The sequence below is a fragment of the Gossypium hirsutum genome, chromosome A06 (genome assembly GCF_007990345.1).
Source record: "Gossypium hirsutum isolate 1008001.06 chromosome A06, Gossypium_hirsutum_v2.1, whole genome shotgun sequence".
NCBI lineage: Eukaryota > Viridiplantae > Streptophyta > Magnoliopsida > Malvales > Malvaceae > Gossypium > Gossypium hirsutum.
Window position 1 is genome coordinate 14,916,863 of NC_053429.1, and position 27,448 is coordinate 14,944,310.

The 27,448-nt window shown below is 32.7% G+C and overlaps 1 long non-coding RNA gene and 1 pseudogene across 1 annotated transcript; one reads left to right on the forward strand and one right to left on the reverse strand.

Moving 5' to 3' along the window:
* Positions 1–13,139: 13,139 nt before the first annotated feature.
* Positions 13,140–14,927, reverse strand: LOC121230476 (polyol transporter 5-like; annotated as a pseudogene).
* Positions 14,928–16,664: 1,737 nt separating this feature from the next.
* LOC121230432 (uncharacterized) lies at positions 16,665–26,365 on the forward strand. Its single transcript, XR_005928441.1, has 2 exons — positions 16,665–17,424; positions 26,099–26,365. It is a non-coding gene; the product is annotated as an uncharacterized lncRNA (long non-coding RNA).
* The last annotated feature ends 1,083 nt before the right edge of the window (positions 26,366–27,448 follow it).

Here is a 27,448-nt window from a genome sequence, read left to right on the forward strand (position 1 = left end):
GAATCGGATCTTCAAACCGTATCTAGATCGGTCTGTAGTCATGTTTATAGATGACATTTTGATTTACTCTCGTGATGAAACTGAACATGTTGAACATTTGAGACTTGTATTGTAGACTTTGCGAGATAAGCAGTTATATGTGAAGTTTAGTAAATATGAGTTCTGGTTAAGTGAATTCAGTTTTATGGGCCATGTGGTATCAGCAACGGGTATTCGGGTTGGTCCGAGCAAAATTTCAGCTATACTTAATTGGAAACCTCCGAGGAATGTTTCTAAGATTCGAAGTTTTCTAGGACTTGTTGGTTACTTTAAACGGTTCGTGAAAGGTTTCTCTATGATTGTAGCTCCGATGACGAAGCTATTACAGAAAGATGTTAAGTTTGAATGGTCAGAAAAATGCCAGAAAAGTTTTGATCAGTTGAAAGCCCTTTTGACCGAAGCTCTAGTATTAGTTCAGCTAGAATCGGGTAAAGAATTTTTTATCTATAGTGACGCATATTTAAATGGTTTGGGATGTGTTTTGATGCAGGAAGGCAAAGTTATAGCTTACGCCTCGCGACAGTTGAAGCCACATGAAAAGAACTATCCTACATACGAGTCAGAAATGGCAGCTATTGTGTTTGTATTGAAGATATGACACCACTATCTGTTCAATGAGAAATGTCATGTTTATTCTAATCACAAACGCCTGAAATATTTAATGATTGAGGAAGATCTGAATTTGAGACAAAGCCGATGGTTAGAATTGCTGAAAAACTATGAGCTTGTAATTGATTATCATTCAGGAAAGGCTAATGTTGTGGTTGATGCTCTAAGCCAAAAATCACTGTTTGCTTTACGTGCAATGAATGCGCATATGGCTATGTCTAATGATGGTTCGATAATAGCTATATTGAAAGCAAGACCACTATTTGTTCAACAAATTTATAATGCCCAGAAGGTTGATAATGAATTTTAGCAAAACGAGCTCAGTTTGAGGCAGATGTTGATTCAGAATTCAGAGTTGATGCCGAGGGCTGTTTGAGGTTCAAAAATCGAATATGTGTCCCGAGAAATTCAGAGTTGATTCAAATGATTTTAGAGGAAGCTCATAGCAGTTGGATATCTGTTCACCCAGGTAGTACAAAGATGTATAATTATCTGAAACAACTTTATTGGTGGCATGGTATGAAACGGGATATTTCTGACTTTGTTGCAAGATATTTAGTCTGTCAACAAGTAAAAGTTTAACATCAGGTACCTTCAGGATTACTTCAGCCGATTATGATACCTGAGTGGAAGTGGGACAGAGATACGATGGATTTTATATCTGGTTTACCGTTGACACCGAGCAAGAAAGATGCAATCTGGGTTGTTGTGGATAGATTGACTAAACCGGCTCACTTTGTTCTGATACGTATAGACTACTCGCTTGATAAGCTGGCTGAATTATATATTTCCTAGATTGTGAGATTATATGGTGTGCCTATTTCTATTGTTTAGATAGAGATCTGAGGTTTACATCGCGATTTTGGAAGAAACTGCAAGATGCACTAGGTACGAAATTACATTTCAGCACTACTTTCCATCCGCAAACAGATGGTCAGTCTAAACGAATCATTTAAATACTTGAGGATTTGTTGAGATGTTGCATACTCAAGTTCGAAGGTACGTGAGAATGATACCTACCTATGATTGAATTTACGTATAATAATAGCTTTCAATCGAGTATCAAAATGGCACCTTATGAAGCTTTGTACGGTCGTAAATGTCATACACCATTGTACTGGACTGAGCTTAGTGAAAATAAGATACACGGGGTCAATTTGATCAGAGAAACTGAACAGAAAGTAAAAGTGATCCATGAAAGTCTGAAAGCGACATCGGATCATCAGAAATCATATGCAGACTTAAAACGAAAGGATATAGAGTTTCAGATTGGAGATAAAGTTTTCTTGAAAGTCTCACCATGGAAGAAAATACTCAGATTCAGTCAAAAAGGCAAATTGAGTTCGAGATTTATTGGGCCGTATGAGATTATAGAGCGTATCGGGCTAGTTGCTTATAGACTATTATTGCCACCTAAGTTAGAAAAGATCCAAATGTATTCCATGTTTCGATGCTTCGTAGATATCAATTTGATCCTTCACATGTATTAGTCCGTCTGAGATTGAGATTAGATCCGATATGACGTATGAGGAAGAACCGATTCGTATTCTGGCTCACGAGATTAAAAAGTTACGAAATAAGAAAATTCTATTGGTTAAAGTACTGTGGCATAAACACGGAGTTGAGGAAGCAATGTGGGAGCCAGAGGATGCAATAAGAGAATGCTATCCGAACCTATTCACCGGTAAGATTTTCGGGGACGAAAATCCGTAAGGGGGGAGAGTTGTAACAGTCGATTTAGACCCTAATCGGAATGGTGGTTTCGGGACCATGAAATTCGAGTCAGAAAAATATTTTAAAATTATTTTCTATGTTTGTTTTGTATGAATTTATATCTGTGAAATTTTCGTGATTTAATTTTATTGTTTGAGTGTCCGATTAAATAAAAAGACTTAATCGCATAAAATGAAATTTTAGGGGTTATTTCTAAAAGGGGTTGAATTGTTAGTGACTTTCTAAATTGAAGCCTTAAAGTGGTAATTGTGCCATTATTAATATATGTGGATGGTATTAGGCTTATTATATAAAGTTTTCATAATAATTCATTAAGGTTAAATTGGTAAATTAAACTTTAAGTTATAATATGTTATAATATCATTGTTCTTTCCGAAACCAAATAAAAGAAAAAAGAAACTAGGGTTCGGTTGCTTTCCAAGCTCAATCAAGATCAAGAACCAAAGAAATTGGATTTGGATCAAGGAAAAATGAAAGTTGTCGACTAGCCGCTCCGTTCCGTTTTATATCATCGAGGTAAGTTTATAGGAAAATAAACGTGTTTAATTGTAGTTAAATGCTAGATATATATGCTGTTATGAAATGTATGAATATTTATATGCTATGGTCGAATATGAAAAGGCTTGGCTATTATATTTCTGAATTCGTTTCGACCAAGTTACGACGTCCGAAAACCCCATATGAACCTTAGGAATAGTTAGGATACATATGTCATGAGCACTGATGTGTTTTAAAAAAAAAATGCAATACATATTAGTATGAACTGAGATATGATCGGTAATGTCTCGTAGCCTAATCCGACGATGGATACGGGCTAGGAGTGTTACAGTTTTCATTTTCTTTTCTTCTTTCTTAGTTTTAGACTCTATTTTTCTGCATTTACGTCTTGTTCTTGTTGTTCTTAGTGTTAGTGAAGTTAATATCATTGTAGCTTAAATTTATTTACACTTTTAATCCCTATTTCTAGCTTTAGTTTAATGTATTTCAGTTTCTTATACTTTAAATCAGCTAAAGTTCGTTCCTTTTATGTTTATTATTTTAGATTTTCTTATTGAATGCCTTTAGTTTCATGTTCTTTAAGTTTTTTTGTATAAAAATCCAAACTTTTTTTTTCTTAAGCTTTAATTTAATAGCTTCTTTACTTTTCATTTTCATATTCATTCTCTTTATTTTCAACATAAGTAGCTAAACATAAAAGGGGATTGATTGATGGATATGTGAGTAAGTTGATTTTTGGACAAATGACTAAATCATAATAAATTGGACTAAATCGAATAGATCTAAAAAAATATAGGAAGTGATGCCCCTAAGGGGATATCTAGGCAAGTGAGACCAAAAGGTAATTTTGTTGCACACTCATTCATTAGTCTCGGATTAATCGATGAGATCGAGAGATAAATTAGATTAATTCATCTAAGTCAGTAAAATTAAGATTGAAAGATAAAATAGAGTCACTTAGTAATTTAAGCTATTTAAGTCCCTTATTCGAGGATCGATGACTCATATTGAAGTCAACCAACCACCGTTAGTCATTTAGTTGGTTAATTTCTTAGTTTTGTATTGCTTGCAATTTAGTCCCTAGACTAGCATATTTAATTTCTTGTTATGATTTGTCATACTATAAAATCATATCAGTAGCCGTTTAAACTCTATAGTGTATGCTATCTATCACTCAATCGCCATCTCCTTTGGTTCGATCCTTGGAATATTCTAGTGTTCCATTGTAACACTGCAAATATTACAATTGACCTATACACTTGCAGTAAAACTGTGACACCCCAAACTCGTTTGGGACAAACGGCCCGAATTCGAAGCGTTACATTAGCCACCGAAGCGACTCTCCAGCTAACGACCACCCGACACACACCCCAACCTTATAACACCTCATTTATGACTAATTAACTATCATTTATTAACGCAGAAGCAATTTGTGAATCATTGTTAAACTTTTTTCTAAGTATTTAAACTTAAGGGTATTTTGGTCATTTTATCACCTAAGGTTAAACTATCCCTATGTTGTTTCTAAATAGTTACCGACCTTATTTTAGTCAAACTATGCAAGCCCTAAAAAGTTTAGCTTAATTCGAGTTCATTTAGTATGTCTAATTCAAGTTTTATTATTAGGGACTAAATCGTAACTTTTACAAACTTTTAGTACATTTTTTAAATTAAAAATTAAGAGTGTTTCTACCAAATATTAACAGTTACAAGTCTAATCCTAAAATATTACTAATTTTCCCTATCATTAAAGGCTTCAATTAATCTAATCAAGTTTTAGGACTAAAATTAAGCAAATTAGAATACTAGATTACAAAAATAAAAAATTAAACCCCCAAAAAAACCCACACAACCGTTTGTAGACCACTACACCTATTTTTTCAAAAATTCATTTTAATTACCTGAATTTACATATTTTACTTACCTATTAAACTGTAAATAGCTACAATTAATTACCATAAACATCTACACATCTCCAATTTAATTTATTTACAACAAATATGCAACAATTAATCAAAATTTAACACCCAATTATACGCTTAGCAAACACCTATTAATTCACACAAGCTGCATACCTTAGTCGTAAGCAATCCACTTCATACACATAATATCAACTACCACATAGGTATCGTACGTACCTGTACTTTCCCGTATTTATTATTTCATTCTCACCTCTTTGCTCAATACGTTAAATCATTTGGAAATCTTTCAGTACTCTAAGAACTCGCACACTTAGTGCAAAAATAATTAGTCGAAGCTATAACGATATCGCACACTTAGTGCCATCACATTAAACCAAAGTTATCTCAGTATCGCACACTTAGTGCCACATATAGTCGAAGCTATTCAAATTCGCACACTAAGTGCTATATATAGCCGAAGCTATCTCAAACCGCACACTAAGTGCCAAACATAGTCGATTTATCGTCGTATGCAATCATAGTCGTATATATACAATTTATGCATTATTAAAGCATTAAAAGCATAATTACAACAATGTTTATCACATACGAACTTACCTTGTACTCGAAATTGACGAATCGGATCTATTACTCGATAACCTTCGATTTTCCCTGATCTAAATCCGAATTCTTTCTTTCTTGATCTATAGTATTCAAAATTAACCCATTTAATCACCAGTTCATTAAATTTCATCCAAAAATACATATTTGAGCATTTTACACTTTAGCCCCTAAAGTTTCACATTTTCTCAATTTAGTCCCTATTTTATAAAAACACAAAATTTATGAAATTCAATTTAACCCATGCCTAGCTGAATTTCATAGGGACCAATAGCAGCCCAAAAATTTCATTTATTTCACAATTTAACCCCTCAATTTACACTTTTCTCAATTTAATCCCTAATATGCATTTTACTCAAAATCACTTTACAAAACATATATATCAAGCACCAAGCTTTCATAATTCATCATCAAACATCATAAAACACATGAATTCATCAATGGAAACTTTCAAAATCATCAACACTTTCAAAAATGAAGACATGGGCTAGCTAGTACTCAAAGTAACAATCACAAAAATATAAAAATCATTAAAAACAGAACAAAAATCACATGCCAATTTGAGCTCACAAGTGTCAAACCTTCAAAGCCCTAACTATGATATTATTTCTTCTTACTTTCGGCTAGACAAGATGATAATGAAGCTAATTTCTTGTTTTGTTTTATTAAGTATAACTAATATGCCATTTTACAATTTTAACCTTAATGAAACCTTTATAAAATCATCTAATATATGCCCATTTATGACCATTCCCACTATCAATGGTCTAATATCAACATAAGGACATTTCATTTAAAAGCCATAGCAATTAGGCTCCTTTATCAAATAGAATGCAACTTTTGCATTTTACGCGATTAGGTCATTTTTCTCAAATTGAGTTATTAAACGATAAAATTAACTCACTAAATTTTCACACATATATATTCACATGGTATAAAAACTAAAAATAATATTAAAATAATTTTACAACCTTGAATTTGTGGTTCCAAAACCACTGTTCTTATTTAACTAAAACCAGGCTGTTACAGCTCGTTTGAGCTTTACTTAGTAGATTAGTAGATTTCGCTCGATTAAAGTTTTGTTTAGTATTCCGTAGATTTCGCACGGTTGAGATTCTTTCAGTATATTAGTGGATAATGTTCTTTGAGCTTTATTCAATACATCAATAGATTTTTGCTTGGTAGAGCATTCTTTTTAGTAGATTCAGTACATATGGCTCGAAAGCACATATGGTTCAGTAGATTTAATGAGTATCGCTCGTCTGAGCACCAATCAGTATATCAGTGGATAACACATGCTGAACTCATTCCGTATATAATATAACATTCAATAGCAGTATGTTAACAATGAGTATAAGGGTTATTAGAATCATCAATAAATGCATGAATTCACTAGATTGATTTGCAATAACGACTCATAGTATCTCAATTAAGGATCAACGTCATTTCAATTCTTTATTTCCATTTCCAATTACACACATCGATATAATCCAATATTATGCAATTAAGTTCCTATAATACATTTAAAGATGTACTAAATTAAAACCGTACAAACTTACTAGACTAAACTGCACCAACGACAAAGTACAGGTGCTATTTGGTAATTTCTTCTTTTCTTCGATTTCCCACTTGTATAGGATCAAATCAAAACTCAAAGAAAATCATAGCTTCTCTTACGGCTTCTAGGGATTTTCGGTTTAGAAAATGAAAAAGATGAAGACTTTTTTCATGTTTTCTTACTTAATGTTAGTTAAAAACCATTATTTATTTAATTCCAATTTTATCCTTTATTAATTCATTTAAAATTTATCAATTAAAAACCCAAAACCACCCATTAATCTACTCAAATGGTATAATTTTCAAATTAAGGATGGTTTAATTGCACAATTGGTCTTTCAATTATTTTAAATTTTAACTAAACAGGCTTATTTTCAATTTAATCTTAAACTAATTAGGACTAAAAGGGAAAATAGCCCAAAAGTTAGTGGATTTAATCATGCCACACTGCTTGGACTTTTTGACCATGGTTTAATTATCATTGTGGTCCTTTTACTATTTAAATCTATAAATATAAAAGGCATCCTCACAAATTATATATAGTCATTCACCATAGAGAAACTTTATAAAAATTAATGAAAAATTATTTTGTGCTATTTTTCTTGAGCATAAAATAAATAGAATTTTGATTTATTGTTTTTATTTTAATTTGGAAGGGATAATAAAAATATTATTATTATTATTATTACCAATTTTTAAAGAGAGTATCGATTTTTTCCTTTTGGGTTTTAGTTAATTTTGGCTTGTGAATTCGATTTGGAGCTTAATTCATGACTTAAGAATAATAAAGAAAATAATTGGATAGAAAGCTAAAATCAATTAAAATTTCAATTGGATTGATAAAAAAGCTTAAGGACCTCCATAGTAAGGTCCTTACGATTTGACCACCTTCCTATGATATTGGACAAAATCATACACAAATACTAAGATTAGCATGCTTTATTGTAATAGATATTACAAGAAGTTCCTTGTAATAAAAGTTTAAGAGAATTCCACTGCAAATACTATTATTATTTTTTGAAAGTAAAATCGACGCCATCAATTTTTGTGGTATTAGAATTTATATTTTATCACATTGAATAGGATAATTTAAGATTTTAACTCAAATCATGGGTCAAATTAAGTCTAAAATCAAGTTATCCAATTTAATGTGGTTGAAGTTTGTTACTTTAATAACAAATTACATTTTGGCCATTCATTTTTAATTTTATAGATTTACCAAAAGTTTTTTTTTGATACAATGTCTAAAACTATCATAATCTCTCCCCAATTTTTAAATAAGAAGATAAATGTGCTTCAACATGTAGAGACAAATCAAGGGAGGGGGCAGGAGGGGGCCTTGGCCCCCCAAAAAATGAAAATTTTCAATTCAGTCTTCTTATAAAATAGATAAACTATAAACTAATATATAGTGGAATTGCACTCTGACCCTCCAAAATGAAAATTTTTCAATTCAGTCCTTTTATAAATAAAAACTATAAATTAATACAGTAATATTACACTATAGCCCCCCAAATTAAAAAAATTATGTTTAGTCCCCTAAAAAATTATGAAATTTTAAATTATTACATAATAAACTTATATTTTGATCTATGGAAAAATTATAATTAAATTTTGGCCCCTGTCAAAAAACGTTCTAGATTCATCCTTCTTAGAACACTTGAACTCACATCCTTTTGCATTGACAACAATATTGATATTAACTAAGCTAAAACTCAATTAGAATTAAAAATTAATCATATATAAATTGATCCACCCTTTACTTATTAGAATTACAATAGAAATCAATTCGTTTACTTGCACATTGAAGTGGTAAAAATTAACTTATTGTGATGTTTTCTTTGACTATTTCAATAAACAATTCTAGTTTCAAGTTTAATAAGTGAAAAACACATTATTCCAAAACATCTTATAATTGATATTCATGCAACATTAAATTTTAGTTTATGATTTTAAGATGTTTGAATTACTGCAATGTAAATTTTTTTTGTGAAAACAAACAGGAATAACTAATTAATTACATCCAAAAGGTTTGAGAAAAAACCCCTAGACTAGTCCAAATCTAAGAAATTTTGGACCATAATAGGAGGAGATTAAAAAAATTGCAAATCAAATCTAGAGGATAAAGCTTCTTTTGGCATGCAATCAGCAACTTCATTTTGTTTCTTGGGAATATAATGCAATAACCATAATTTCTCCTAATATAGAATACTCTGAATTCGCCGAATTAAAGCAGAGTTTGATGTGGATGAAATACTTCATTGAATGGCTCGAACAACGTTCAGACTATCCGAAAGAATTATTACACTATCATGAACTCTTCGTTGAACAACATTAAGCCCTTCAAAAATGCTCCAAAGTTCAGCATAAAAAATCGAGCACTTTCCGAGGTATCGATTAAATCTAAAGAGCCACTCTCCATTCATATCTCTCGCAACCCTCCTAGTAGATGCATTTCCGAAATCCAATCGCATTGCTCCATTTGTATTAAGGAAGATCTTAAAGCTAAAAGCTTGCTCCTCCAAGGAAAAACCAAAACCACCATTTAGAGCATCTCTAGAGGGCGAAAAACATTGGGTAACCCAATAGTATGAGCTGTTGACAATCTCTCTCGAACACCAAGAATGACCTTGAAAAATAAAAAGATTACGGTTCTTCCAGAGATGCCAAATCAGAATTCCAAAGAGACAAGCCTAACTAGTTCCTCCCTCTGGGACCACAAAAGCATCCTGCACATTAAAAACAATCCAGTCTTGTAAATTAAGAGAGAAAAAATTTGTTAATCGATTACCTGTTATGACCTGGCTCCAAAAATCCTTCACTGCATTATAATCTCTGAAAATATGAAGAATGCCTTTTGAATGAAAACCACATATAGGACATGAAGTATCAAAAGCTAAACCGCTTTTAACCCTTTCAACATTTTTGAGGAGATGCTGCTTAAGAAACAGCCAAATAAAAAAACGATCTATTTGTGGTCCTGGTGTCTTCCAAACGCTCTTCTATTTTTTATCCTTCAAATTCCAAGCATCTCCCTTACAAATCTTATAAGCACTTTTAATTGAAAAATTTCCAAAAGAAGTATGGCACCAAGTGATTTTATCCAACCCCTTAGAGGAGAGAAAAGGGGGAATGCCTATAATCAACTCGATCACCTCCTCCAAAAGCCAAATTCTCAACAAATATAGGTTCTACAATCCATCCTCAGTGACCATATCATTAAGACAACATCTAGAGTCAATATTGACATTAGCAAGAATAAACTTGATCAGTTGCCCTACACTAGGAATCCAAACATCTTCCCAACAACAAATTTGACATCTGTTCCTAACAGATCAACATAAGTTTTCTGAAAGCAATGGCCAAATTTTAGTGAGAGAACTCCAAAGAAAAAAGCTTCTGGCGCGTCTAATATAATTAAGAATAGTATTATTCATACGGTATTTGACCCTAATAACTCGAACCCAAAGGGCCTCTTTGTCAGTCACGATATTATACGCCAGCTTTAGTAAAAATGAGATATTCTGGTCTCGAAATTTCCATAAACCAAGTCTACCACAACATTTAGGTTGACAAATGGAATCCCACCCAACTAAAGACATCTTCTTTTTAAGCTCAAAAGAACCCCAAATGAAATGCTTCACTAGGCTTTCAATTTCATCGCAAACTTTCCTAAGGATCATCATGGACTACATAAAGTAGCTAGGAATAGACGTGAGAACCGACTGGGCCAGAGTAATACGGCCGGTAATAGATAACCTTTTGGCATCTCAACTTTGGAGCTTTCCTCTAACTTTTTCAACAATGAAATGCATAGTACTATTAGTCACCCTCTGATGAAAAAGCGGAACTCCAAGATAATGGCCGAGATTCTGGACTTTTTAGAACCCAAACAAAGAACTAATCGAGTCCACCATTGTCTCATCCACTTCATTAGAAAAAAATATGTTCGTTTTCTTAGCAATCATTTTATTCCCAGAAAATTCAGAAAAATTTCACTAAATGTCCTTAATGATCCTATTATGCTTAAAATCTTCTTTACTAAATATAACTAAATCATTTGCAAAGAATAAATGGGAGATAGGAGGACCAGACTAAAATAGTGTTTCATTTACCATCCGAGATAGTCGAGTGAATCGAATGGCCAAGCCAATCCATGCATAAAATGAAAAGATAAGGAGAGAGCAGGCACCCTTGCCGAATTCCTCTAGCTGGCCTGAACTTAGATAAAGGAACTCCGTTCCACAAAACCTGTATCGTAGAGTTAGTGATAAATGACATAATAACATTTATGAGATAATTAGGGATACCAGTTGCTTGAAGGGAAGCGTTGATGAAGTCCTATCGCACTCTGTCGTAGAGTTTCTCCAAATTTATCTTAATCATCATCACTTTCTTTTAGAATGACAACGCATCGGGTGAATTACCTCTTGAGCAATAATGACATTATCAGTGATATTCCTACCTACAATAAACCCAGCCTACTTCGGTCCAATAATCTTAGGAAAAATAGGCTTAAAACTATTCACGATTATCTTTATCACCAGCTTGTATAAAATAGAGTAGAGACTAATCGGACGATATTGGAAAAAATCCTCAGGACTAGCAACCTTGGGAATAAGTACAATTAAAGTGTTATTCAACTCAGCATCGATAGTGCCCCTATTGAAAACCCTTCTAACCCAATTGGAAACAACTTTCCCAACAGTATTCCACTACTTCTAGAAAAAAATGCATGAAAGCCATCACTACTAGGAGCTTTGAGAGGAGCCATATCAAAGAGAGCCACCTTAATTTCCTCATTAGTGACCTGCTTCCCCAAAAAAGTAATATCACCATGATCAAGATGGGGAAATCTACTAGGAGGTAAACTTCCCATAGGGCTAGGAAGTTCCCCGTATAGATTTTAAAAGAATTTATTAGCCTCAGCTTCAATAGATTTCGAGTCATAAATCCAATCCCCACAATCATTACAAATCGTGGTAATGCGACTATTCTTCCTTTGACACAACGTACGAGCATGGAAGGACTTAGTATTACGATCTCCAAGATGAAGCCAATCACAGCGGGCCTTCTGTTTCCAAAGAAGTTCTTCATGACAAAGAACATTCTCCATCTCCTGCCGAATCTTTAACTCCACCTGAGCTAAGCAATTAGAACCCGAGAAATCCATAATCCTCTGAATTCTAGTAAGCTCCTTAACCAGAAACTTTTTGCAAAAAGTGATGTGACCATAGACTGACTTATTCCAATCCTTAAGATCGCGAGAAAACATACTTAAGGTATGAGACATATCACCAGAGAAACCCTAATTATCTTCCACAAATTTTCCAAAATCAAGATGTTCAACCCATCCGGCCAAAAAATGAAAAGGCCTGCCTACGGGAAGAATAGTCTCCGGGGTTAAGGAGAGGAGAAGAGGCCTATGATTAGACTTAATTTTAGGGAGATGAGTGACCAAACTGTTAGGGAAATGCTGAGCCCAAGCTTCATTTCCCAAAGCCCGATCAAGCCTTTCAAAAAGCATACCCTTATGCCAAGTGAAGGGGGGACTTCTGTAATCTAAATCATGATGCTCTGCCTTATCCATGAAATCTCCGAAAAAAGGGCATTTCCTACCTTTCTCAGAGGAAGAAAGCATAGCGTTGAAATCACCAATTGCAACCCACGGGTAATTTCCCATTGGAATTGAATATTTCAAAATTGCCCACAAATCCTTGCGTTTCTACCTATTCGGGCTTCCATAAACAAATGAGGTAAAGACTGGAATTAGGGAAGACGTAGACCCAACCCGAGCCAGAATAAACTGAGAATGGTTATGAATGATCTCAAGACGGGCAGAATCCTTCCAACCAATCCAAATGCCGCTCGAGTATCCAATCGCTTCAATGCGATGAGAATAAGGGAAACTTAATTTTGCAATAATATTATCAGCTTTGGAACCACTAACTCTTGTCTCAAGAAAACTTGAGTAACCATTTTTGACATCAAAATTAATAGCTCACCCTGCTAGGTTAGCAGCACTCTTAGCACTTGGCTTAATTATCTAATCTATGAAGATAGATGTATGTTCTTTATTATTGATTTTCTTGAGCAATGTGAAGTTAGTTTCAATGAATTTTTCGTAGGAATGTGAAATTAGTTTCAATGTATTCTAACATTAACATTGTTTTATTACCATCAGGAATCAAAAATAGTTTCAATCTCCTCCAAGCTCTTTCCTTTGGTTTCAGGCAAAAAGAAGTAAACGAAAACAGCAGCAGCTACCATGATTCTTTAAAGTGCAAAAACATTCTTTCGAATGTAATCTTGTTGGAAATGCTTAGAAATGCAATAGACACAATCCCGCTAACTATCCTATTCACTAATATGGCAAGGCTTGAACCTTGGCCTCGTAATCTTATTGGAAATATCTCTGAAGAATACACCTATGTGATTGGTCCAAGCCCGATTGAGAAGAAGGAAAAATCAGCATACACTGCCACTATACACAAGGTAATAGCCAATACTGGCTTCTCATTGGATTGCTCAAGGTAATTGGAGCCCACACGTAACCCTGCTAATGAAAAAGCCATCCCTATTGTGCCCAACATCTGGAGTGGCCACCTTCCAAAATAGTCTAAGTAAAGAGCCGATATGAAAACGAAGCATGTTTTGACAATTCCCATCACGACTGTAACGTTGAATTGCTGTCTCCTATCGTGGATCCCAGCGTCTTTGAACACTTTTGGGCTGTAATATACGATTGTATCGTTCCCAGAAGCTTGCATAAAGAAGTTAATGCCAATGGAAGTAATGAGGATTTGTCGAATTGGCCTCGTTGGCCTTAATAATTCCTTCCAAGCCCCTTGCCCACGCCAGTAGGGGTGCAGCCAGGGGGCTAGCATGGGCCCCAGCCCCCCTAAAATGTAAAATTGCATTTTAGGCCCTTAAATTTTTTAAAAATTTTTAAATTAATAAAGGTAAAATTACACTTTGGCCCCCCTAAAATTATAAAAATTTAATTTAATCCTTTACAAATTATAAAGATATAAACTATAGAAAATTAAAATTTCATCTGGCCCCCCTAAAAAAATTTTCTAGCTTCGCCCCTGTATGCCAGCTAACTAAAGATGGTTCTGGTTGTAAAGTTCCAGCAGCCTTCGCCATTTCAACGAGTCTCATATCAGCTTCCGTTTCAGAATCTGATGTCTTAATCAAAACACGCTTTGCTTCCACAAATCAGCCTTTCATGACGAGCCAGCGAGGGGACTCCAGCATCGTTATAACCCCCAACGCAACAGCACCGGCGGGTAACACCGCTAGTCCAAGCATTAGTCTCCAGTTTAATGGCTGAGGAAGGCCAGAGAGTGCAAAGTTGGAGATATAGCCTAGTAGAATTCCCATATTAATGAATATTTCAGGGAACGAAGAGAGGAAGCCCCGGGTCATTGCCGGAGAGATCTCGGTAGTGTAGACTGGACCTATCATAAGAGAGTAGCCAACACCGATCCTAGCCACCAGTCTCCCCGCCATGAGGAAAGGGAAAGAGGGTGCCAGTCCCATTAAAAGTGCTCCTACAAAAAACGTGGCGGCAGCCAACACGATTGTATAACGGTGGCTTATAGTGTCGGATGTTTTGCCAAAGGCAAGCGAACTGATTAGAGAAAATACATTCAAGCTACCCACTAAGATCTGCTGTTGGGTTGATGAGATCTGGAGATCATCCTTGATATATAGCACTCCTCCACTCATTAGCCTAATATCTGCAAGCAACAAAAAAAAAAACCTGGGTATGATCAGTGTTTCTCCAGATTTCATCTTGAAATTGATTGAAACAGGGCTCACTATAGCCAAGTAGAACTGAATTGGTAGAGGCAGGAATGGTAGCAGCGAGAGCATATTTTTTGAAATGAAACCTACCCTGTTGTTGAGACTTGTGCTTTGGGGGTTCAGATATAATGAACCCTTTGCCTTAGCCTTTGCCATAGTTTCTTCGAGTTCCACTATTTTTTAGATCAGAATCGGGAAGCAGATGGTAGTAATGCTGCTTGTCCAATTTCTCTGGAGAACTGAAGTGCATGACTGCAAAATTTAAAACTGTCAAAATGCATTCAAGTTGAACGATATTTTATTTGACCACATGTTTATATTTGAGTACAACTCTAAAAGGTAGACAACACAGTCTGGATTTCATCGGAATTCTCACTGTGCTGCATAAGCCACACGACGACATTTCCAGCTATTCATTTATTATTTATTTTTTAACAAAAGGTTTATAAATATAAATATATGTATATTTTTAAACGACTATAATAAAGATAAAATATATTTGAATATGACTAAACTACGTTTAGAATAAGTTTAAAAGATATCCCACCATAATATTTACACAGAACTTAATCATCAAGATTTTCACAATTTCATCACCCAAAAATTCATTTATAAATGTTGGTGTACTATTTATTAACCCAATTCACACTTTATGATTTTATTTATCTAATTCATTTTTAAAATTCAAACTTTCATTAAATCACCATATCTATCATGGAAACCCTGTTAGGTGTAGCTGGAGTATAATAATTATTTGATGCCTCGGGGGTCAGCTTTTGCTGTGTAAAAAGACCTTCCAATCACACTATCCTCCTAATTACCATATGAGATATTATATAATAAGATATATTTTGATTTATTTGACGTCGTTGTTTGTGGAAGTCGTCTTCTCGAATTACTCATTTTAAATGTGGCATGATTAAAAACTCTCGTTTGATAAGGGTAAATATATTTTTCGAGAAAAAAATGATTAATTTTTATTTTTTGAATCATGTTTTTCTAATAAAACCAATCCACCAAAAAAAATTCCATGCATAGGGTTGAAAAGATAGAGAATTCATAGATAAAGAATTCATACCATGAAACAATTAGATGGACAGCATAACAATGCAATCCTCTTCACGGGGTTTTGCAAGAAGGTGACCTGAGAATCATTATCGACTCCAACACAAGATGATGGTTAATTGGAAAATTCCTTGTTGCATGGAAATTAATATTATAAGTTGTATAAAAGAAGCAAAAACTTTTGGGATTTGAAGGTTCCTCAAGACAACTCATGGTGGTCTGATGTTAAAAAAAGAAAAACTGAATGTTGGTTTTCGTAGAATTTGCTTTTATTGTAAAAAAAAAAACACAACTCACACAGTTTTTTTTAATTTTGGTAATATGAAAAATTAATTAAATACTAAAATAGTAATTCATGACATTATTTATCAAAATGGGGTAAAATGAACAGTGTCGAAAGGTGGTGTCTGAAGAGGTGGCGACACTACCATTTTTTCCCACCAACAGTCGCCTATTATTAGGTCATAATTGAATTAAAAAATATATATTTTAATGGTGGAGGGTAGGCATACGATGGCACCAATATATGGGTTAAAAAAAAATGGGGCACACCTAAGGGAAGAAGGGCTCTTGTTAGGTGGCATCATTGTCTGTCTGGCAGTATAACCACCTATGGCAAATGTGACCGAACGGTCACGGGATGTTTCTGCTTCTCACCTCGAAACAGCTGCCCATTTCCCCATTTTTTTTCCCTTAAAGCATATATATATATAAGCCCCCCATTAGATGGTCCCCTTGTGTTGAAAAAACAAAGAGTTTGATAATTTAAGGTTTTGGAGATTTTGTGTTCGGAAGAAAGGAAATAATAGGTATGTTGTGTTTTTTTTTTTGAAAATATAAATGCCTGATGCATTAAATGTGGAAAAGATTAAGGAAATTACAACACCTAAACCCTACACCCCTTAACAACTGTCACACATGCAACCACTGATTTGGGCAGTGCCTTATAGGAGATTAGAAGCCTAAACCTACCTAAATGTGCGTCAAAATTAACAAGTAAAAGAAAAAGAAATGTTCAAATAAACAAAATTCCTAAACTATCCACCTAAACCCTTAAACTTTCCCAGTGATTTCCTGCATCGAGGCCAACTTCGATGACTGGTTGCCTTCAAGATTTTCTCTTCCTTTCGTTTTTGTCTTGTACCAGCCTCTCAAAACTCAGCTTCCTCGGTGGTCCACTCCCCTACCATTTCCTCCGGTCTCAGCAACACAATTACTCTTTAACTTCTATGGCATTTATTTTTATCTACTGTTATAAGACACTCAATTTCTGGAGACTTCTTCCACCCAGTAAATCAAAGAGTCAGATCATCGTTTCTACACTACCAATCCATGCTCCGCTTCAGTTACCGTTCGGGGAACATGCCTAAAAGTTAAGGTTTCGAATATGGATAACATGTCCTTAATGTCATTGATTATGTTACTTATGTACGATCTATCATTTCCTTCCATTCTTAACTTTTTTTTATCACTGTTAATGCATCTCCCTCCACGCAGGCTCTCTTGAATCCCAGATCCTCTGCAAATATTACCGTTTGTAGACATGCTTTAGCTTCTGCAGTGGTCGGGTCGTGAATCTCTCCCATGGGTAAACACATGACCTCATTACTAACCCTTCGTTATTCCTGATTATTACACCTGATACTCTTTGTTATGTTTCAACTGGAAAGAAGTATCAATGTTTATCTTGACCTATTCATCTTCAGGGGGTTCCCAAACGGTTTCTTCTCTATTAGTCTTAATTTCTGATAGTGTTTCCAGTTGATTATATTCTGTCACGTATGCCTTGATAAAACCTACTACATCCTACACTTTCTCCCTAATCCCTTCGTGATATAGTTTATTCCTGTTATACCATGTAGACACCTATTTTTTTTCGACCCATTTGTTCTTTTTAAATTTTTGTTCTCTCCCCGTTTGAAGCCTACCCAATTTTGGTTAATTGAAGGCCTTTTTTTTCTTTCTTTTTTTTTCCTTTTTGAGTCTGTCAAGGACTCAAACTATTATTATTATTACTACTACTATTATTATTATTAAATATTTTTTTTATCTTTTTTTATTACAAATAAACAAGATTAAAAAACAATATCTATATATATATGAAATGAAATAAAACAAAGGGAGAAGGCTTTTCATATTCTTTTTTTTAAAGGTAAAAGAAAAAATAACAACAACAAGCATGCTATTTCTTTTTCTTTACTTTTTGTCATAGACATGTCATGAGGGATCGGGTTTTAGGCTCCAATGAAGGGGACGTCAACGGACCGTCGATCCTCCGCCCTTAGGAGCCCCAAAAATCTCTTCTTCTTTTTTCCTTCCCTTTTCTAAAATAAAGTTTTTTTCTAAAAAAAGCTTGATCTTAGGAAAAATTTTGATTTTTTTTAAAAAAAGTGAAAGTTTAGTTTTTTAAAATAAAAATATGATTTTTAGTCATATTAAAGGAAAAGTTTAAATTTTTAAAATAAAGTTTTGATTTTTTCAAAAACTTTGATTTTTAAAAAAGTTATTTTTTTTAAAAGAGAAATTTTAGATTTTTAAAATAAAAATATGGTTTTTAGTCATTTTAAAAGAAAAGTTTAAAATTTTTAAAACAAAGTTTTAATTTTTTTTCAACTATTTCAAAATAATGCTTTGATTTTTAAGAAAAGTAGTGATTTTTTTAAAAGAAAACTTTGATTTTGCAAAAAAATAAAATAAAATAAAATTCCAACCACCGTATGCGGCGGCTCCACCACAGGAGGCTGAAGAGCCGTTGGACTCTCCGGTGGTGGAACCATGGCCAACATAGAAAGAGGAAGAAAAGGAGGAAGAGTTTTTATTTTTATTTTTATTTTTAAATGAGGTTAAAAATGAAATAAATGAATAAATTTCTCCTATTTATATGTGCCAAAATGGATAATTTATTCCCACCCCCTTACTTTTTAAATTTACAAAAAATACCCCATTTTTTGTAGCACACTCTCTGGTCTATTTACACCCGTAACTCTTTTTGTTTATTTAAACCTTTAATTTAATCCAAAATTTCAAAATTAAAAATAAATTAATTGCTACATCAGTCATCTATCTTCCACATTTTTTATCTTTTAGTCCCAAAATCAAGTTATGCCATTTTGTTTCCATCTTTAATAAATTATTTACACTTATATCTTCCCTTTCATTTGCATTTATACATTCTATATTTAATGTCAATTATGCACTTTATTTTAATGTTTGATATTTATTCACACTTGTATAATTTTTATTTATTCTTATTTCATCTTTATTTATTTTCAAGTCTATTTATATTTATGTTTTTTTTTACACATTCTCCTTACATACATTTTAATATTATTTGTTTATGTTACTTTGATTCTTTTATTGTATTATGAATAAGGTGTATTATTGTTATTATTATCATTATCATGTCAAGGTCTTATTTATTTAATTTATTTAAGTTTTCTTTTTATTATTGCCCTTTTTGAAAGAGTTTTAACTTTTGAAACTTTAGGTCATTTTTTCTTCCTATAAATGTTGAAATGAAGTTAGTTAAGTAGATGTTACATTTTAATGAAACCATAAGGTTTTTACATTTGAATTTATGCTAGTCTTTAAGATCTTATCTACCATTTACCCTAGAAAAATTAAAAATAATATGTAGGATTATTTTAGGGTTTTAAACTAATTTTAAATATCGTATAGGATTCCTCTTTAGAATCTTAAATTAATGTGTAAATATTTTTTAGAACTTTGATTAAGATTAAAACTGAAGATTTTTGTTGGTGAATTGTAAATCATGAGTATGTCTTTCTAAGTATTTTATTTTAGAAACTTTTTAAGAAAGCTAATAAATGTTATTTAATATATATTATTTTAGGATTTTGATGAATTTAAATCTTAGATTAAGAATTTTAAAGTAAGATAAATCATAAACCCGATATAGGATCGATGATTTTACAACATTGAGAGGTAAACATGAGATTATGCGCAATTCAAATTGGAAAGATGGGAGCATTCCCTAGAATGACTTTTGTGATGAAATTAACCATATTTCGAAATGATAAATGGCATCCTTTTGTTCTTCCCCGTCACTTGGAGAAAATCAAATCCTTTGCTACCCTATTTTGAGCCTTATGTATTTTCTTTCTGAACCCTAATTAAAGTCATTCATCGAACATCATGGATTGACAAGAAAGATCATGAAAAATGAAAACAAAATTCTTAATTCTTAATCTCATTTCCAAAAAATATGTGTATATATATATAAAAGAAATAGAGAAAGCGAATAAGAAACAAAAAAAAGAAAGGAAATAGAAAAGAGCAAGAATTAAAAAAAGTGCTTGGGAGATGGAAGGAGCAATAAAAAGTTCAAAATAACTCATCATGATTTTTATACTATTTCACATAATATTTATATTTTAGCCTAGAAAACCTTTCCCTAATTGACCCTTAACCTTTAGACCATGTTACAACCCTTAAAAGACCATTTTGACCGAATATATTTGTTCAAATCAAGAAGTTAATCTTTGGGAAATTGTGACGTCTTCAAGAGCTTAAAAGGGAGATGAAATCGTGTGAAAACTTAGAAATGAGCAGTCTAGAGAAATTTCTTAAAAAAAAAGATATGAGATGCCTTGGAGGATAATGAAGATTTTTAGATGAAATTGATCCTTCAATACGAATCCTGAAGTCATCTATTTGAGCCTATTTTAGCCTTTTCTTTGGCACCCAAACTCGAGCTAACACTATAACCTTGGAACAAGTCCATCTCTGATTGCTCATAGCCAGTTTAAATAAGGGAATTAATCTACATGGAGAATGTAAGAGTCTATAGAAAGAAGATTTTGCCTAAATAAATAAATATATATATAAAAGAAAACAAAAAAAAAAAGAAAAAAATAGAGAAAGAGAGAGAGAGAAAGGAACTACAATAAAGAATATCTACTTTAAGACGCAATTTTGCAAAAGAGCATGGTACAGGGTTCACAGTCAAAATAATCCAAAGTCAGGAATAAGAAATTCGACTTCATGAGAATTAACGAGTTGACTCTCAATGCAAGAAATTTATGTTTCAATCGTGGATTAATGAAATCCATAATACCAAGTTTGTTAGGTGAATTATCATTTAAGAATTTAATTTACGGTTCATAAAATTATTTTGAAATTTGTTAATGTGATATTCCATGAGATTTGATTTTCATGATCTATTGTGTGTGGATAGGGATTTGATCCTTTTCAACCTAAAAACATGATTCTCAAAAAGACGACCTTTTATGAAAAATTCAAGAAAGGAAGAAGGAAAGCATTCATTGCATTTAGAGGCCCAACTGTGCATGTCCATTTACTTTTCATTGCATTTAAAGGCCCACGTGTGGAGGTCCATTTACTTTTCATTGCATTGTATATGAAGGCATAGGTGTGAGATCTATTTACATTTCTTTTGCATTCCCATTTCAAAGATTTGGTTGTGAGGTCTAAATTTATCTTGTTTCACTCTCCATGTTTTGATGGTTTGGCATCTATTTTTCTAGTTTTGGAAAACATAACATGTTTTGATTTGTTTCGGTTTTGGTAATTGTAAAATATGTTGTTCCTTATACTGCGATGTTGAGTGGCATTTGATAGTAGTTAGGTGTCTATGTCTTTGTACATTCCTTACTACGCAAGGCACGAACAAAGAGGCGCAGCTGTAGACACCTCTTTTTTCCAAACCTAATTGGAGGCCATTTGTTCTCTTTAAATTTTTGTTCTCTCTTAGGCCAGTTTGAAGCCCATTCGATTTTGATCAATTTGAGGCCTTTGTTTTTCTTTTCTTTTTCTTTCCCTTTTGGGCCTGTCAAGGGCCCATATTATTATTATTATTATTATTATTATTATTATTATTATTATTATTATTATCATTATTACTAATATTATTATTATTAAATATCATTATCATCTTTTTTTTTTTACAAATAAACAAGATTGAAAAACAATATATATACATGAAATGAAAGAAAAAAAAAGGAGGCGACTTTTCATATTCTGCTTTCAATCATGCTATTTCTTTTTCTTTTCTTTTCTTTTTACATAGACATGTCATGATAGATTGGGTTTTGGGCTCCTATGAAGGGGACGTCACTGGACTGTCGATCCTTCGCCAATAGGAGCCTTAAAAATCCATTTTTTATACCTTTCCCTTTTTAAAAAATAAAAGTTTTTTTAAAAACAAAGCTTGATTATAGGAAAAGTTTTGATTTTTTAAAAAAAAGAGAGTTTGTATTTTTAAAATAAAAATATGATTGTTAGTCATACTAAAGGAAAAGCTTAAATTTTTAAAAGAAAGTTTTGATTTTTTTAACTATTTCAAAAAAAAGCTTTGATTTTTAAGAAAAATAGTGATTTTTTTAAAAGAGAAAGTTTATATTTTTAAAATAAAAATTTATTTTTTAAGTCATTTTAAAGGAAAAGTTTAAAATTTTTAAAACAAAGTTTTGATATTTTTCAACTATTGCAAAATAAAACTTTGATTTTTAAGAAAAGTAGTGATTTTTTTAAAGAAAACTTTGATTTTGTTAAAAAAAAAAAGGGGCCACTGTATATGGTGGCTCCACCACCGAAGGCCAGAGAGCCGTTGGGCTCTCTAGTGGTAAAGCCATGGCCAACATAGAAAGAGGAAGAGAAGGAGGAAGAGGTTTTTTTTTAAAATGAGGTTAAAAATGAAAGAATAAGTAGATTTCTCCAATTTATAGGTGCCAAAATGATAATTTATTCCCAACTCATTACTTTTTAAATTTACAAAAAAATACTCCATTTTTTGCAGCACACTCTCTGACCTATTTACACCCGTAACCCTTTTGTTTATTCAAGCCTTCGGTTTAATCTAAAATTTTAAAATTAAAAGAAAATTAATTACTACATCAGTCCTTTGTTTTCCACATTTTTTATTATTGCCTTTTTGAAAGAGTTTTAACTTTTCATTAACTTTAGCCAATTTAATTAATTTTCCTATTTTATTACTATTTGTTTTTAAAGAGGAAACTTTAGGTTATTTTTCCATCATATAAATGCTGACATGAAGCTAGTTAAGTAGATGTTACATTTTAATGAAATCATAAGGTTTTGATATTTGAATTTAGGTTAGCCTTTAAGATCTTATCTACCATTTACCCTAGAAAAATTAAAAGTAATATGTAGGATTGCTTTTAGGATTTTAAACTAATTTTAAATATCATATAGGATTCCTCTTTAGAATCTTAAATTAATGTGTAAATATTCTTTAGAACTTTGTTCAAGATTAAAACTAAAGATTTTTGTAGGTGAATTGTAAATCATGGGTAGGTCTTTCTAAGTATTTTATTTTAGAAACTTTTTGAGAAAACTAATAAATGCTATTTAAGATATATTATTTTAGAATTTTGACGAATTTAAACATTAGATCAAGAATTTTAAAGTAAGATAAATCATAAACCCGACATAGGATACTTACATAAGATCTTAATAGGTTCCAAGTTATTAATTAAATCTTTTAAAAAATAATAATAATAAAAGATCAAATAAGTTGTAGATAGATTTTAATATTTCTCTAAATTCATTGGTAATTTCTAGGTTTTTTTTAGAATTCTAAAATAGAATTAATTTTAGGAATTGAAGGTATTTTTGTAACGTCCTAAATTAGGGCCTAGTCGAAATAGTGGTTTCGAAACCATAAATCCAAAGTGGAAATATTTATTTTATAATTATTATAAATTCTATGATATGTTTCTATGCTTGTGTGAAAATTCCATGAGGAAATTTTATGTGAAAAGTGTCTAATTGAACTTTAGGGACTAAATCGAATAATTTGTAAAACTTGTTTTCTAGAAGAATTTTGCATGAAATTGAATTGGATTATTTATTATAGGTCCTTAATGAGTAATTTGACCAAGTTCTAAAAATTTTGGACAAAAATGGGCTTGGAAGGGTAAATTTTGAAAGAATAGTAAAAAAGGCATTTTGGTCATTTAGGGGTAAAATGAACTAAAAGACAAAATTAAAAGCCAAATGTGTCCATCTTCTTCCTAAGGGCCGAAATTCTCATGAAAACCACCATGGCTAGGGTTTCTAAGCTTCCAAGCTCAATATTAAGTGCCTTCAAACCTCGTTTTTAATGTTCTAAGCATTTTTGAAGTCCTGGTAGCATGATCTATCTATTTCTACCATTATTTTGAGCTATGGTTCATGTTTAAAAATTTACCCATGCATGACATGTTAGTATTTTGATGTTTAATGGTAGAAAATGAAAGATTGGGGTGTGTTTAACATTTTTTACTAAGTGTTTTTTCATGAAAAAGCCTAAAAAGGACTAAATTGAAAAAGGTGTAAAATGGGTAACTAAAAATCTATTTTAATGAGAAATATGGGCTACCATAAGCTTGACTATGGTTCGGCTAGGCTTGGGTAACCAAGAAATTGAACACATTTCATTTTACGAGCCTAGGGACCAAAGTGTAAATATGTGAAAATTTATGAGTCAAAAAGAAAATTTGTAAAAAAAATGATTTTTGGACCCATATGAATAATGTGACTAATTAGTAAGCTAAATGTGATACAATAGATCAAGGAAAATAAGATTCGGGCTTAGAACGAGGTTGAACAAGGTTATGGACTAATTCGGAATAAGTAGTTGTAATCGAACCCGAGGTAAGTTCATATGATGAAATAACCAAGTTGTTAATGTTATTGTTGTTCATGGATGAAATCTAAATTGGTATGTTAATTTAGTTGTGATGAATTGATTAGGATATGAAAAAGTGAAATGAAATGAAAGCTTTTACTATGATGAGTATAAATACTTAATGTAATGTTGTACCATGTGTTTAATGCTTAAATTTTATTATGGAATGTGCTTTGATTATCCCATGAATATGTGGTTGATGCTATGAATGGGCAATTGGTACTATTGTCAGCCTGAATGACATATGGCCATTAAATACGACATCACGAGCAAGTATTCCATGTGCAAGTGAGAAAGAATCTCGTTTGAACCTTAGGAATAGTTTAGGATACAAGTGACATCCCACTAGGAATTAAGCAATCCGAGCTCGTTTAGCTGTCCGAGCTCGTGATATGTATGAGATTCCAAACTTGTTGAGTGGTCCAAGTTCGTGAGATACGTGGCATCCAAGCTCGTTGAGTGGTCCGAGTTCAATGTGTATACGATGCCTGTGACTGAGTTCCGGGCAACAGTCTTGAGTGTTCTACCGGTGGCTAGGTAATCCTTGAGTGGTCGGATACCTATCAGTTTTTGTGAGTAACCCGTGTAGTTACACCTAGATCGGTTACTATATGTGTAAGGTTCCATGTATCCAATAGTATTCTAAGTGTTCAACGGGTATTGATATGTAATGAATGTGATGAAGTCCCGAGAAGGGCATGCTAAGAGGTATGGTTATGTGATATACTACGATGAGCACATGTATGTACGCTAAATTCATGAGTAATAGTTCGATGAATGATGACTTTAGATGAGGAAGCATATGTATGTGTATATATATGATAAACAAGTGAAAAGAGTTGAATGGTGAACCATCCTTATGCCTATGATTATGAAATTTGTTGCAATATCATGTTAACTTACATTGTGTAATTGAATAAGGGATCCATGAAATAATGAGTCCATGATAGATGTAACAATGAACTTAGGTTAGTTATTATGAATTGGCACTATAACAGTGTTGGACAGCAGCACTTATGTGATTTTGAAAATCTACCAAAAATTGTGGAATTTGAATTAGAAACTGAATAGGATATGAGATAAAAGCTTATTGAGTCTAGTTTCACATAGAGGAAATGATGTAAGCAAAAGATTTTTATACTATGAGATATTTGAAATTTTGTGAGATAGAGTCAGGGTGATTTCGGGCTCCCCTGTTGAACTTTGGAAAATTACTAGAAATTGAAAAAAAATAATTATGGGTTAAAATTTATATGAATAAGCTCTTAATAAGTCTATTTTATGCACATATAATAGGGGACACTTTAAAGAATAAACTTTACTTATTGGCTAGACCACAAATTCTTGAAATTTTATGGTAAGAAGATATATGAGTCTAGTTTTAGGGAAAATTTACGGATCTTAATTTGGAGTTTCGTAGCTCCAGATATAAATAAATTAGTAACTATGACTTGAGAAAACAACATGACCAAAAAACAAGTAAAAGTGTAATTATGATTATATCTCCGTGGAATCATGTTGATAATTTGCTTATTATTTTCATATGAACTTACTAAGCTTTAAGCTTACTCCCTCCTCTCCATTTCTTTAGTGTTGTTAGGTCAGCTCGGGGTTGGAGATCGACATAGGCAGCATCACACTATGAAGTCATCCCCTATGGATTGTTAACATGTATAAGTTAAGCATACACAAGTGAGTGGCATGTATAGAGACTTAGTCTTTCGATATATGTGTTTCATGAATTGGCCAAATGTATTGGCTTATAATGATTCAATTGTATATAGCCATGAGATGTGGCTTATATTGATTAATGGGTTGTAACCCTATTATATGTGCATGCACAAGCTTAAAAATTTCATGTGATGTGAGTATGTGACTTGCTATGGTGTGCAATGTCTTAGACAAGCATGTTATTCTACGCATGTGAAATATGTTGGTATTTTATGAAGTTATGAGTTAGCCTTGAGTATAAATGTTTGATCATTAAGTTGAAATCTCTTGGTATGATAGTAACCATGGTATAAAAGTATAAGTGATATTATAATAGACAATGCCAAATGAGTGTGAATTGGTGTGTTTAACTTAGTATAAAATGAGTATGCAAAACACATGTATCATGACATGCAAATGCTATGCTTGTGGCCTAATTGAAGATGTTTAATCATTAAATGGATGTCATGCTATATGTTATGGATGTTGTATAAATGTGTGAGGGTTTATGGTTGACCAACGCTTGGAAAATAGCTTCAGTGTTGGCCACACGGGCAGAGACACGGCTGTGTGTCTCAGTTGTGTGGGGGACACGGCCTTAGCACATGGACGTGTGACTTGGCCGTGTGACCCTATTTCATTGCTAACGTTATAAACAGAGAGTTACATGGGCTGAGAACACGGCGGTGTCTCAAGCCACACGGGCGAGTGTGACTACACGGCCTAACCCACACGGGCGTGTGACTCTCTAAACATGAAGAATTTTCTAAGCGTTGTAAAATTTCTAGAAGTGCTCGGTTTAGTCCCAAACCACCTTTAATGCATGTTTAGAGCCTCGATAGCTCGTGTAAGGGACATTATGCATGTGTTTGAAAAGTTTTAGTTTGGACGAAATTTTATGGCCCGGTGTTGCACGTTTGTTTATGCTTAAGTCTGGTAATGCCTCGTGTCCTGTCCTGGCGTCGGACACAGGTAAGGGGTGCTATAATTTTACTAGAATTATTTAGGAATCCTTTAGGGTTCCCATTAAAAGTAAAAATCTCTAACTTAAGTTTCAAATTAGATACGTTTCGTGAACACATCTTAATCGAGTTACAAGTAAACCAGAGGCATTTTCTTTAGATTTTTTATTTAAGATTTCCATAAAATTTTACCTAAATTAAGACATTAACATGTTTAAATAAAAAAAACCTACCTCCTAAGACCCTGTAGGACTATCCCCGAATAGGCA